Below are 14,732 nucleotides of genomic sequence, written 5' to 3'. Positions count from 1 at the left end.
CGGGACCAAGTTTGTGCAGTAGATGGACCAGTGAAAGCAGTGAGGCAAGGGCGACTGGTGTTTGGGGCCTCGGGGGTAAGTTCGGGCCCCGGTGCGCAAGTGCTGTAGCGCTGGCCGTCCGGTGGGGCACCTTTGAATTGGTGCCTTGAGACTACACGGCCGTGGCGGTTGGTAGCCACATCACACGAGCCCTTACCTGGGGATACGGTGTGGATAGCGAGACCCGGCGCTGGTGGTGGCAAGTTGGGGGCCCCCCTCACTTAAGCAGGTGGTCAACAATTGGCAGCCACATAAGTGTGTGTCGGGTGTACGACAGGCACAGGCAACACAGCGTCCAGTGCATCCACCCACACACTGCAAGCATCATGACGCGAGGTGGAGCCAGTGGAGGCCAGTGCAAGCAGGGGCCGATAGATAAATTCACAGAGGCGGTCGGCCCCGGGGGATCACAGTCACAGGTGCCTGACAACCCGGCACTATTGGCAGCAATTACGCAATCAAGGGATGCCCTAGATGTTAAAATAGGTACAGTTGGATCCAATGTTATGCTTCTCCACCAGGATCTGAGGAACGCGGTGGAGCGCATCACAGGTGCGGAGACGCGTACCTCGGAGGTGGAGGATGATGTCTCTACCCTGAAGAAGAGAGTCTTAGCCTTGGAAAAAACACAGAAAGGCCTGGTTCTACGAGCTGAGGATGCGGAGGTGCGAGCCCGGCGAAATAACCTCCGCTTTGTTGGTTTTCCAGAGAACTGCAAGGGGGGTGATGCGGAGCGCTTCTTGGCACGTTGGCTGGAGGGCTGGATCCCTGCGGACGTCCTCTCCCGCTGCTTCGTGGTTGAGAGGGCTCATCGTGCGCTAATGCAGAAGCCCCCAGCTGGCGCGCGCCCGAGACCAATTATCGCCAAATTCCTGAACTATGCTGATCGAGACACCATCTTGCGACAGGCGAGACTGAAAGGCATGCTTACCTATGAGAACACCAACATCCTCATCTTCCCGGACTACACGAAACTTGTACAGCAACAATGCCAATCCTTCATTGCAGCCAAGGCCCGTCTCCGGGGCCTTAAGATTCAGTACTCATTGCTCTACCTGGCGAGGTTGCGGGTCGTATTCAAGTCCCGCACATTGTTGTTTGACACTCCCGAAGATGTCTTTCAGTGGACGGATGAAACTGGGAAGGTTCGGGTTAACACAGCGAAAGGGGGGGAATCGGACTCCTCCTCGAGTAGTGTTGCCAGGGAAGGCCTCAGAAGTCAGAGTCAGCGCCGCCGGAGATCTCGCTCCAGCCGTGGCTCGTGCTCTGGGTCGGCTCCCCGCCCAGGGGCTGCCACGCAGGAACAGTAAGACGATGTACCTTGACTATTGGGGAACTGGCCCATGATCACCTGCATATGCCTGAAATAGATGACCAGGTGCACTTTTGCTTAGGCTGGAAGCCACACCCGGCGTAGAGGGGGGAGGGAGTGACAGCCTAGTTCTTTATGGATGGAGCTGGGGGATCCATTGGAGGGGGTGGTTTTCGGTTCCCCGTTGGGGACTGGGCCACGATCCGACCACGACAGGTGCTTTCATGTTTGGGAGGTGCGGAGTGGGGGGAGGGGGGGAGTTGGGGTTTGGTTTTGGTGGGAGGAGGGAGGAACCGCACTAAACTTGCTGCTTGCTGACTGCCTTGTTATACGTCGATTGTGCTGGTGTGATGCCAGGTTACTACATGTAGTTCTGTTCAAATGTCTATTGCTAGAGAGGGGGGGCGGTTAGGCCCAGGCGCGATACGAATTTTGAGCTGGAATGTGCTGGGAATGTTGGATAAGGTGAAGAGGGGGCAGTATTTACATGTGCTAGGAGGACGGGGACGGACGTACTCTTCTTACAGGAAATGCACCTACTTGGTACGAAAGCATTGTGCCTTCAGCGATGTGGGTTTGTACACACATACCACCCCGGGTTCACGAGGGGCTCCAGGGGGGTGGTAGTCCTCATTCATCGAAGGGTTCCCTTTGTGCATAAACGCACCTGGACAGACACACAGGGCAGATACATATTTGTGCAGAGAGAAATTGGAGGGGACACAGTAATCCTTGGCAGCGTATACGCCCCGCAAACCACTACAGTGGCCACTAGTGGAGAGGCTCCTGTCCCTCTGGGTCGACATGCCCACCGCCCTGTCAATTGTAGGGGGGACTGGAAGGACGTCATGGACATAACTAGTGATAGATGGCGGAGTGCTGCTGACGCCCAGGACCTGGGGAGGATTGTGGGTCCTTCTACCAAGCTGCGGGCATTGGCCACAGGTCTCGACTGGGTAGATACATGGAGGTACAAGCATGGGTCCAGTAGGGACTTCACATATTTCTCCACATAGCGGGAAACCTTTTCCAGATTGGATTATATTTTTGTTCCAAGGGTGTTGGCTCACAGAGTGCTATCCGCGGAGATTATGCCAAGGGCACTTTCTGACCACTCGCCGATATATTTTACGCTAGACACTGGCCATTCTAGGCAGCCGTTTTGGTGGCGTATGTCGGCTTGGCACCTGATGCAAGACGGCTACCGCGCACATATGACTACGGCGCTGGAACATTATCTCTCCACCAACGTAGGGAAGGTGGACTCCCCGGCGCTGCTCTGGGAAGCATTGAAGCCCACATTGCAAGGGGTAGATATCTCATGGTGTGCGGCGGCGCGGAGGGAGAAGCGTAGGGACCTGGTGCGGCGTGAGGGGGAACTGGAGGCTCTGGAGCGCAGGGGTCGGGAGGAGGATGGCAGACCAGCTAGGCGGCAGTTGGCACTGGTGCAACAGCAATATGATACCGTGCTGCTGGATGAGGCGCGGCAGGCCTGGCTGGCCACACGCAGTCGGATCTACCAGTGGGGCGACAAGTCCTGCAAGATGCTACATCGCTTGTGTCAGGGCATCATGCATGCCCAGTCACTGCCCAGGATAGTGAGCCCAGAAGGGGCACCTATCTTGGAACCTGCCGCACTCGCTGAAAGCTTTGCGGAATATTATGAGGAGCTATATGCACACCAGGAGTGCCTAGAGGCTGGGGTTATACGGCGGTTCATTGACGATCTCCCACTGAAGACTGTCTCTGACGAGGCTCGAGGCCTTTTAGACCGCCCTCTGACGGATGACGAATTAGCTACGGCACTAGGCGAATTGAACCCGGGCAAAGCACCAGGACCCAATGGGTTCCGTAGTGAACTCTTTCGGCGCTTCGTGCGCAGCTGAGTCCTCGTTCTCGACCAGTGATTGAAGAGGCGTGCAAAAGCGGAACACTCCCCCTGGACTGGCGACACGCGGAAGTGGTGGTGTTTTTAAAGCCTGGGAGACCCCCGGAGAGCCACGCGTCGTACTGCCCAATCTCCCTGCTCAATACAGAGGCCAAGATCCTAGCTAAGGCCCTGGCCAATAGACTTAAACCGTACATTACAGACCTAGTCCACCCGGACCAGGCGGGCTTTATGCCACAGCGGGCCACTCGCCATAACATTGGATGGGCCCAGGTCGCGATATCAGCATGAGGGCGTTTGGGGGAGCAGGCGGCGCTGTTCCTTGCGGACATGGACAGGGCGTTTGACTCCCTGAGCTGGACATATCTGTTTGCCCTGCTGGAACTCCTTAATTTCGGCCCACGTTTCCTGGCATATGTGCGGCTCCTATACACGGATCTCATGGCTTCAATGCTAGTGGGGGGAGGAGTGTCCCGTTCTTTCCCGATTCGGCGTGGGACGCGGCAGGGCTGCCCCCTCTCCCCATACCTGTTCGCGCTCGCCATGGAGCCCCTCGCGGCATGGGTGCATATAGACGCCCAACTTAGGGGATTTCAGTGGTCAGCAGGCCTTGCGGATAAAATCGCCCTGTACGCCAATGGCGTGTTGTTTTTTCTCACCGATCTGAATCGCTCCAGGCCACGACTCTTGCGTGTATTGCAAATCTTTGGCAAAACGACTGGTCTCTATATGAATCCGGGGAAATCCACGCTTTGGATATTCGGAGGTCCGCAGACTGTAGGGGACTGGGAATTGGGACTCCTGGTGGCCACGGAAGGAGTGAAATACCTGGGTGTCTTCTTGTCTGAAGACGCGGCTGTTGCCCGAGAGCGTAACATTACCCCGGTTTGGGATCGCACACGTGAAGACCTGAAAGTGTGGTCGAAGATGCCGCTATCTAAACTCGGCAGGTCTGCCATCTTTAAGATGGTAGTGCTCCCGCACCTAGTGTACCAACTGCAAAATCACCCACTGATAATCTCGCCCGGCTGGTTCCGGCGCCTTAATTCGGCGCTGAGGGGGTTCTTGTGGGAGGGGGCACCGCGCGGGTGGCTCTGCGGACGTGCTTTCTCCCGACTTACACTTTGCATTCATGACTACCAGTTAAAAAACGTTAGATAGTCACTGAAAAAAGGCAAAAGTTACAGGGATTATATAGTTAGGCAATAGAATTTAAAAACACTTAGACATTCCTTGAAAAAAACAGAGGGTATATGGAAGTCATAGTTAGGCTCAGATTTCACTCATTCAAACCAGTGAAATTCAGTAGTTAAAGTTACCTGAGCTAACTATAGCTTACACCTGCACAATGCACTGCTTAGGACCTCACATATTACATCACTCATGACATGCTCAGTGACATCACTGATGACATCTCAAATGACATCACTGATGACAACACTGCTTACATCATCCACAGAAACTTACTCCTTCATACAACCTATTGTATGCCCTCTCACATATACCCACAACCACTCACATACCCATTCACAGACCCGTACCAGTACACAGACACCCACTCACTTCTCCATAGAGCCACTCAAATATCCACTCACTCACTTGTACCAGCCACTTACACAACCATTCACTCACCTATACAGCTGCTTATGCAACCATGTCACTCACTCATACAGCGACTCACAGAGCCACACACTCATCCATACAACTACTCACACACACACTTATTCACCTGCAGTCACTTACACAGCCACTCACTCGTCCATGCAGACTCAACACAGCCCCTCTCACCCATAAAATCACTCACTCACATACCTACACAATCACGTACATACCATTCATACATCCATACAAGCACTCACACATCTGCTCACTCACTAATACAGCCATTCACAAGGACACTCTGCAATTCAGCTACTCACACGCCGAATCCCTTACCCAAACACCCACTCAAACTGCCACTCAGTCACCCATACAGCTGCTTAGAAACCCAGTCAGTCACTCATACAGCCATTCAGGTACCCACTCACTCACCCATACAGTCACTACACACCTAGTCACCAATCCATAGAGCCACACATACCACCACACACTCACCCACACAGCTACTAACATACCCACTTATACAACCATACAGCAACTCACACACATATACACACAGGGATACATTCAGTCAGAGTGCTAATAGTATACTAATTTCACTTTTGTAGTAGGTTAGTATATATGTTTAACATCCATAAACTCTTAAAAACATTTACAGTCACTTGATTACATCATCAGTAATGTCACTGAAAAGAATTACACAAAATTTGGTAGAAAGGTAGATCTTGGTCCAAAAAAGCAAACTTTTTGTGATTTTGTATAAATCTGTTCAGTAGCTTGAGATATCAAATGAAATCCAAATTTGTATATCTAGGGACACCGATCTCCTCAGATCCTCTTTGGATTCGTGAATCCACACACCAACTGACCAATGCTGTGACTGGTTGGACGCAGCCTGAAAGGAAAGTTGCCCCCATCATTTTGTTAATTTGGACTCGGTTCCAAGCAGTGAAAGTAAAGTGAAAAAGTGATAGAAGGAGTCAGGGTAGAGGTACCCTGACCCAATGGGACTAAGGGAGGGATCTTTGAAGGGCCCCTCATGGGCAAGAAATTTTCCAAAAACCTTTTTTCTTTTTACTACACAAGGATCCCTGGATACTCCCCAGTATCTGGATTGATTTGAGTGGATCCACAGTTCCAGACCCCAGATAAAAAATATACTCAGTCACAGATCCACACACCTACTCATTCACTCACAGACCCACACAACCATTCACACCCACAAAGCCACTCACACCCATGCAGCCACTCAACACCTACTCACAAACTCTCACAACCGCTCGCACACACACTCATAGACCCACCATGGAGCTTTCACTCACCCCCTCACACACCCACACATCTACTCACACACCTACACAGCCACTCACACACCTACTCACACACCCACATAGCCACTCACAAACCAACAAAGCCAGTCAGTCACACACGCACTTACACACCTACTTACACACCCACACAACCACTCACACATTCAGGTAGCAGGGACCATTTAGTTAGGAAATATCATTAAAAAACTGAAATTCACTGATAAAACCAAAGGTTACAGGGACGTTAGGGAAGCCAGGCAGTTTATTGATGCTTCAACATTTTCAGTTCTGCAAGACTTAATAAAGCCTGGCTTCACGCCAGTGTTATGCTATGTTATGTTATGTTATGTTAATTATATTTTTATAGCGCACAGATGCCCCAGCCAAGGGGCGTCCTGCCGCTAGACAGGTACTATAACATAACACACAAAGGGAAAAAGAAGAAAGTGGCGGCTACTCGGAAGCGGGAAACAAAAAAGTTTTGATAGCACGCCTGAAGGTGGACAAATCATTCAGAGCTCGGATGTGCACCGGGAGCGAGTTCCACAATCCCGCAGCAAGCACCCGGTACGAGCGGCCACCCATTCTGCTAAGTTTAAAACGGGGGCAGACTGCTAGGTGAAGAGCCTCAGATCTTAGTGATCTCGGAGGGATGTAGGGAATGAGCAGGTTGGACAGTGCCGGCGGTGAAGAAAATTTCATAATTTTAAAGGCCAGACAGAGCACCTTAAACTTGATCCGCTGTCTGACCGGTAGCCAGTGTAGGGCCGAGATGGTACCCGACACAGAACAATGTCTGGGAAGACCCACAATGGCTCGCGCTGCGGCATTTTGAACCCTTTGGAGCCTGGATGCCTCAGCCTGGTTTACCCCTATCATCAGCGAGCTACCGTAGTCCAGCCGGGATAGAATTGATGCCTGGACCACGAGCTGTCGGGTGGGGGGGTCAAAATATTTCAAGACCGGCCTTATGCCACGCAAGATACCGTAGCAGGTGGCTGCAACCCTCTTCGTGTGGTCTGTGAAGGTGAGCGCAGGATCCAGCCAAATTCCTAGGTTTTTCACTCCAGAAGCTGGGATAGGAATAATGCCCAGCTCTGGAGGCCACCACTGGTTTCCCCATAGCTCAACATGTTTCCCCAAGACCAACACCTCAGTTTTGGTGGCATTCAACTGAAGGCAATTGGTACGAAGCCAACTCGCTACTGCCACAAGTCCAGCTCGGAATCTGGGGGCCTTCACTTCAGGGTCTCCACTGAGTGTCACCGCTAGCTGCGTATCGTCCGCATATGAGGTCATCGTCAGACCCCACTGTTTGACGACTGCAGCTAGCGGTTTCACATAGAGGTTGAACAAGGTGGGGCTCAATGAAGAGCCCTGTGGGACCCCCAGGTCCAAGGCATAGATGGTGGATTGGCAGGGTGGTATTGCCACTTTAAAGGTTCGATCTGAGAGAAAGGATCGAAACCACTGGAGAGCGGAACCTGCTACTCCAGCTTCCTCTAAGCGTTGAATCAGTATCTGGTGGGACACAGTATCGAAAGCAGCGCTCAGATCTAATAGCAGGAGCGCTGCTGTACGTCCGAGTCAAGCACCAGGCGTAAATGCTCGATGATATAGAGAAAAGCGGTCTCGGTACTGTGTCCTGGCCGGAAGCCATTCTGACTGGGGTCCAGTATCTGATTACGAGCCAGGTGTTCAGACAGGATCGAGTTTACATGGGCTTCGGTGACTTTAGCCATCCGAGGCAATAAAGATATGGGGCGGTAGTTTTCTGGCAAAAGGGGGTCGGAATTTGCCTTTTTTAGGATAGGGGTGACTACCGCCTGCTTCCATGAAGATGGAACTGTTCCAGTTGACAATGACATGTTGATAAGATTTAGTATGGGAGCTAGGCACAGCGGAGAAAGAGTACTAATAAGAGCTGGCTTCAGCGGGTCCAGAGGAGAGCCTGATTTAACGCTGAGGCTAAGTTTGTCAAAAGCCTCAGTGGACAGATCAGGTAGGAAGATCAAAGTCTCATACCCCAAGAGATTAGGGTCAACTAACTCTGGATCCGGCCGACACACATCAAAACCTCGGTATATTTTCTGCACTTTCTCCAAGAAGAAAGTCACCAGATTCTCCCAATGGGAGTCAGTGCAGATCTCTGCCGAGGTAGCTCTTTTGTTCATAAGGTCTTTCAATACCTTGAATATTAGTTTAGATGGATTGGTGCTGGCTAGAAATTCCTGAGCATAGAATGCGGCCCGAGTTCTGAAGATTGCCCTATGGTAGAGCTTAAGTTTGGCAGAATACAGGGTTTTCAGGGCAGGATCATAAGATCTTCTCCAATCCCTCTCTGCTTTCCGGCAAGTTTTTTTAAGCTCGGGAAGGGACTCATTATACCATGGGCTGGGTACCTTCAGATGACCTTTCGACCAGCGCATGGGTATAAGAGAGTCAAGAGCGTCTGAAATCCATGTGCAAAACAGCTGGTAACCATGATCCACATCCAAAAAAGCGCTTAGGGGTTTCTGCTCCAGCAGCCTGTAGAACTCTTCAAGTTTAAGTTTGTGCCAGTGCCTTTTAGGAATTGGCCTATCCACAGGTTTAAATGGCTTATCGTGAATAGGGCAAAAGGCTTCCACCAGCAGATGATCCGTCCATCCCATCAACATCGGGTCAGACACCTTCACCCTCACAAGAGTGGAAAAAAAGGGGTCTAGAATATGACCTCCAGTGTGGGTGGGAAGAGTAACAAGCTGGACGAGTTGAAGAGCTTCAAGATCCGCAAGCAAGGTGTTAACGGCTGTGGACGACCTGTTGTCAAAATGGATATTTAGGTCACCCATGATGTTGAAATTCGCACAGCCGAGCGCTAATGGGCTTACCATATCGGCAAGAGCGGACTTGAAGGCAGAATCATTGCCAGGTGGGCGATAGATGAGCATACCGCTAAACGTAAAATGATGACTAAAAGCAACTTTGAAGAGGGCACTTTCACAAGCGGGCAGCCCGAGAGCTTTCCATTCAGCAGGAAAGCAGGATTTAACTGCCATGGCGATGCCACCGCCTCTCGTAGTCCGATTTAGCGTAAAAACCATATAATTCGGAGGGAAAGCAAGAATAAGAATAGCGGCATCTGAATCCTGAAGCCAGGTTTCGGTGAGTAAAAAAAGATCTGGATCGTCTTTTTCAATGAGGTCATAAATAAACTGGTGATGTTTGACCAGTGACCTCACATTCAAACTCCAGATCCGGAGGCCCTGGTCTGCATTGATATTGCGTTTAATCTGGTTGACGCCTTCCAGAGAGCGGATCATAGTCGGGCTTACTAGAGACCAAGCCTTACAGGCCCAGACATATGGGCCGGATAGGGGGTCCACAGGATGACATGAGCAGACCCCAGCCCTGTTCCCAATAGATATCAAATCTGCCCGGGAGTAATTAGGCATTAATAAGGCGTGCCAGATGAAAGTGACAACAAAAATGTAAGACCGAGCCCTACCACGTCTCGCGCTTCCTCGTCGCTGACGGGCACAGACGGGCAGGACTCTGGCACGACTCTGGCACGACTCAGGCTAAGCGAGGGCGTCCCACCTGCGCGTCCCGCTGCGCGGGAGAGGAAAGCTTTAAATAGGCCAACCAATCCCAGCGCGAGCGCGAGGACGCTCCAAGATGGCGCCCGTAGCTGGAAAACTGAGCCCAAAGCAAGATGGCGCCCACACAGGACCACCCTCGGGACCCGGACCTGCCAAAACGGCGGTGCAGCAACCTTTTAAATGCGGTGAGAGGGAGGGGGGCAAAACCCAGCCAAATCCCGCTAAAAGCAGGGGAAAAGTGAAGAAATGAGCAATCAAATAAAATACAAAACAAGGGCAATTTAAAATACAGAAGCGCCAGCAGGAGCGCGTGCGCAGCAGTGCTAGTACCTTTCAAGGCAGCTGGAAGGGTAGATCCGCCTTAAGTAGGCCAACCAATCCCAGCGCGAGCGCGAGGACGCTCCAAGATGGCGCCCGTAGCTGGAAAACTGAGCCCAAAGCAAGATGGCGCCCACACAGGACCACCCTCGGGACCCAGACCCGCCAAAACGGCGGTGCAGCAACCTTTTAAATGCGGTGAGAGGGAGGGGGGCGAAACCCAGCCAAATCCCGCTAAAAGCAGGGGAAAAGTGAAGAAATGAGCAATCAAATAAAATACAAAACGAGGGCAATTTAAAATACAGAAGCGCCATCAGCAGCGCGTGCGCAGTAGCATGCGACTCATTGCCTTGGGCAATTGGAGCATTCTTATTTGGTGGCGTGCCCACGCCGTCGAGGACGCACCACCCCAAGAAACTGTGAGGGACCTGAGGCTGGGATCCACCTACCCCTTGTGGGAAACACCGCCAAGTATAAAAACAGTGTCCGCTCAAGGAAGTCCATCTGCGGGCTTACAGCAACTTACCGGCAGTTTATTGATGCTTCAACATTTTCGGGACTGCAAGATCCAGAATGCCCCGCAGTCTCAAACGAGCGGCCCCAATAGGGCATGGAATCAGGCATAAAAGGAACTGCCCCGGAAATGGCATTACTGTAGCCGGGAGCCTCTGAGGAAGAAGGCATATCCTTCGAAACGCGTCAGGCAATATCCCACAAGACAGCTGTTAAAGGACTCTGCGAGTGAGAGACTGTTTGTAACTTAATAAAGCCTGGCTTCACAACGGTGTTGGCGTGCAACTCATTGTCTTCGGCAATCGGAGCATATATATTACCTACTGGCGGTCCTCGGTAGGTAGTTTTAGTTAGGACCTAGTTTCCATAGGAAATCCGCAACATTCTATTGGGAATAACTTTGGCGCCGGTTGTTGAATCTTCGCGAATTTCTCAAAGAAGATGGCCCGCTCCACTCCTTCCCTGAAAGTCTCGGGAAGATTCGTCAAACGGGGGCCGCAAAAAAAGGGGGGTCCCAAAACGTGTTTTCCCATGTTAATTTCCATAGGATGATTAGACACGGCTAAGCCCGAACCGCTGAATGGAATTACACCAAATTTGGGAAAATGGTAGGGCCTGCTAGGCAGATCACGCTTTTGGTTAAATGGTGTAAATCCCTCCAGTAGTTCCTGAGAAAATCAAAAGAAAAAAATATATATATATCTGGGCGGAGCCTAACCACACATCTCATCGTGAGATCTGATTGGTTGTCAGCACTTCATCCAAGAAGTGTTGGAAGCCATCTTGGGACCACTATACATGATAGCACCTCATTAAAAAGCATTGCAGTTAATAGGTTTTAGGACTTTAGTTACATTATAAATAATTTGTTGATGGTACCATACTCATTTTAGGAATTGGGGTGTGTTCTAAGGTGATTTTACCATGTGAAAAAACCTTCTGCTGGGATATAATGAATCATGTTTGAAAGAAAACTTTTATCTCATGCTTTTCCCACAGTGGTTTGGAAGGGGATCTATAAGCTAAACTGAAAGCATATTTTCTGTAAATTCACATTATCTTTCTCAGTCATGTGAGAATGAAGTCTGACATTCTCAGTAAAACATGTACATCCAACAAGGACAGAGACTGTCAGTTGATTCCTTTGTGTTCTACTGCAGCTTCCCAGAGTGTTCTAAAGAACAACTAGAGCGCTAACAGTCCTACTTATTACAAAGGTATGGCAAACCTGAAGCCATTTTGATTGGAATAAAGTGGTAACTCTTAAAACATTTAATTTAAAAAGGAACAAAATGAGGGGGTATATTTTGCCATAGAAAGAATGATTAGTGCTGCAGAAAGAAAAATTAGGGCACATTTTGAGTGACTTCTCAAATCCTCTTCTATTTCATTAAAACATTCTGACATGCAGTCTCCCAAGATGGCCACCAGAGACAAAAGAGCCCAAATGTAGCCCAAATATCACCCAGATGTAGCCCAAGTATAGCCCAATGACAGAATGTCCCAGAGTGTTCTAAAGAACAACTAGAGTGCTACCAGTCTTACTTATGACAAAAGTATGGCACACCAGTAGCCATCTTGATTGGAATGAAGTGGAAAGTCTGAAAACATTTAATTTTAAAAGGAACAAAATGAGGGGGTTCATTTTGCCATAGAAAGTATGATTAGTGCTTCAGAAAGAAAAAATAGGGCACATTTTGAGTGACTTCTTAAATCCTCTTCTATTTCATTAATAAATTCTGACATGCAGACTGAAACATGCACTTTCAATAGCAGCAGCAGACTTCCCTGGTGAGCAGTAGCTTTACTACAGTGATCTAATAAGCAACTAGTGTGCTAACATTCTTAATTTATGGCAAATGTGTGTCACATCTGAATGCCTTCTTGATGGAATCAAAGTAGAAAACTGAAATTATTTCCTTCTGAGGAGAGTGTAGTAAATGAGGACATTAGGAAACTTCATAACAAATAAGTCTCCCAAGATGGCCACCAGAGACAAAAGAGCCCAAATGTAGCACAAATATCCCCCAGATGTAGCCCAAGTATAGCCCAATGACAGAATGTCCCAGGGAGTTCTAACAACTAGAGCGCTAACAGTCTTACTTATGATAAAAGTATGGCACACCTGAAGTCATCTTGATTGGAATAAAGTGGTAACACTTAAAACATTTAATTTGCAAAGGAACAAAATGAGGGGGTTCATTTTGCCATAGAAATTATGATTAGTGCTTAGGAAAGAAACATTGGGGCACATTTTGACTTCTCAAATCCTCTTCTATCTCATTAAAAACATTCTGACATGCAGACTGAAACATGCACTTTGAATACCAGCAGCAGACTTCCCTGGTTAACAGTAGCTTTACAATGTATAAAACAAGGACCCCCTGAACAATAGATAGTTCAATTCCTAGGTCAAGGATAAGCACATATGTAAACAAACTACCTAGGCAATTAACATTACTTGTCTATTTAATAATAGATGAGCGAACAACAAATTCCAAGGGGGTAAGCTACAGTCTTTAATATCAATACATAAAACAAAATAACGAAGTTAAAAACAAGTAAATCAATCAAAGGCTAAAAAATTCATTTGACATACAATATACAATTTATCAGTTGTTAAACACAATAAAACAAACAAAGGATTAAAAATAAATGTGGCACAAAGGTAAGAGTATCGACGCGCATTTCGGCGAACCAGTGCCTTTTCAGGACAAGCCACTTAGTAACCTAAATGTTTAACAAACATATAATAAAAAAATTAAACATTAGACTAACAATTCATCTATTTGACTACATACACATACAAAATTACAATATGTATATTAATCTTATAACACAATAATCTTTATGACACAATAAAGTTGTTAAAAAATACCAAAGGAATTTGTCTACTCACTCATATAAGGACAAGTGAGATTCAAAAACAATACGAGTCTTATAGTGCATGGACTTCTGTGCTCATAATGAAAAGGATAGAATTCCATCACTTACGCTTTTTAATCGTGCTCAAAGTGATAGTGAGGAAAATTGATGATCACCTATACCTAAACCAGAAATATGTTTTAGGATAAAAAAACTACTCTAACAAAGGGGGAGGGGGCGGAATTGCACAGATTTGCGCGACTTTGATAGACAAGCTGGAGATATGAGAAAGACATTTCTAGAGAGGGGTTACCCTCACCGGCTGGTGATGGACTCCTTCAAAAGAGCGCGATTCTTTGATAGGGACCATCTCTTGAGGTACAAACCAATCAAAGAGACCCATCAATTAGTATGCATCACTAGACACTCCACTCTTGATGCGAAAGTGAAACAGGTCATTAATTCGACCTGGCACATCTTAAACAGTAATTGTACTAAGGACCAGAAATTAGAGAAACCGTTGTTTCCGCATAGAGGCAGTGGGAATATAAAGGATCAAATTGTCCATTCTAGATTTACAGGACAGACGAATCAGGTACCCTTCTTGCAAAAGTCTATAGATACTAACCAATCAATCAAGGGGACATTTAGATGTTCTACCTGCAAATCCTGCTCAAATATCCTAGAGGGTGTGAATTTCACCCATAATGGACATACTGCATCAGCCACTGATATGTGGAATTGTAAAACCTCAAACATTGTTTATTTCACTCAGTGTCCATGTTCTTTTGGGTACGAGGGTGAAACCTCACGACCCATCCAAGTCCGATTAACAGAGCATCGCTCTGCAATCAGGACTAAGAAACTGTTGTCACCTAGGTGAAACATTTTCTTGACTGCAGCCATAGTCCAGAAGACATTAAATGGCGAATTTTAGAAAAATCAACACCCCTGATTCCAAAGGTGGGGAACGAATCCGAAAGAAACGTGAGGTGTTTTGGATTTTTTCCTTTGACACCTTCAGAAATGGATTAAACTGTGAAATCCCGTGAGAGAATGCGATCTTATGATTCCACTATAACACTGTGTCTGTTAGCTGTACAAATAATGTCATTTAAATATGTCATCTATATAGATAGGAATTAGGAGTGTAGATATCTGCTTTCCCTTCCTTCCATTGTTATCTATATAATTTTATAATTCTTGTTTCTTTTAAAACAGGATAGATTTTAATATTTGAGTTTTTGTTGTGTATTGCAATTTTCCTTTTAGATCGAGAATGAACACATGTTTGTCAAACGCGT

At 48.0% G+C, this 14,732-nt stretch overlaps 1 protein-coding gene across 1 annotated transcript in view; it reads right to left on the bottom strand.

Annotated features, from left to right (window-relative positions):
- The window catches only part of ADSS1 (adenylosuccinate synthase 1), a 478,155-nt gene that overhangs the window by 445,381 nt on the left and 18,042 nt on the right, over positions 1 to 14,732 (bottom strand). The window lies entirely within an intron of this gene.

This window comes from Lissotriton vulgaris, chromosome 9 (assembly GCF_964263255.1).
Source record: "Lissotriton vulgaris chromosome 9, aLisVul1.2, whole genome shotgun sequence".
Lineage (NCBI taxonomy): Eukaryota > Metazoa > Chordata > Amphibia > Caudata > Salamandridae > Lissotriton > Lissotriton vulgaris.
Note: the sequence above shows the minus strand (reverse complement) of the source record. Positions and strands in the feature narration are given on the sequence as shown.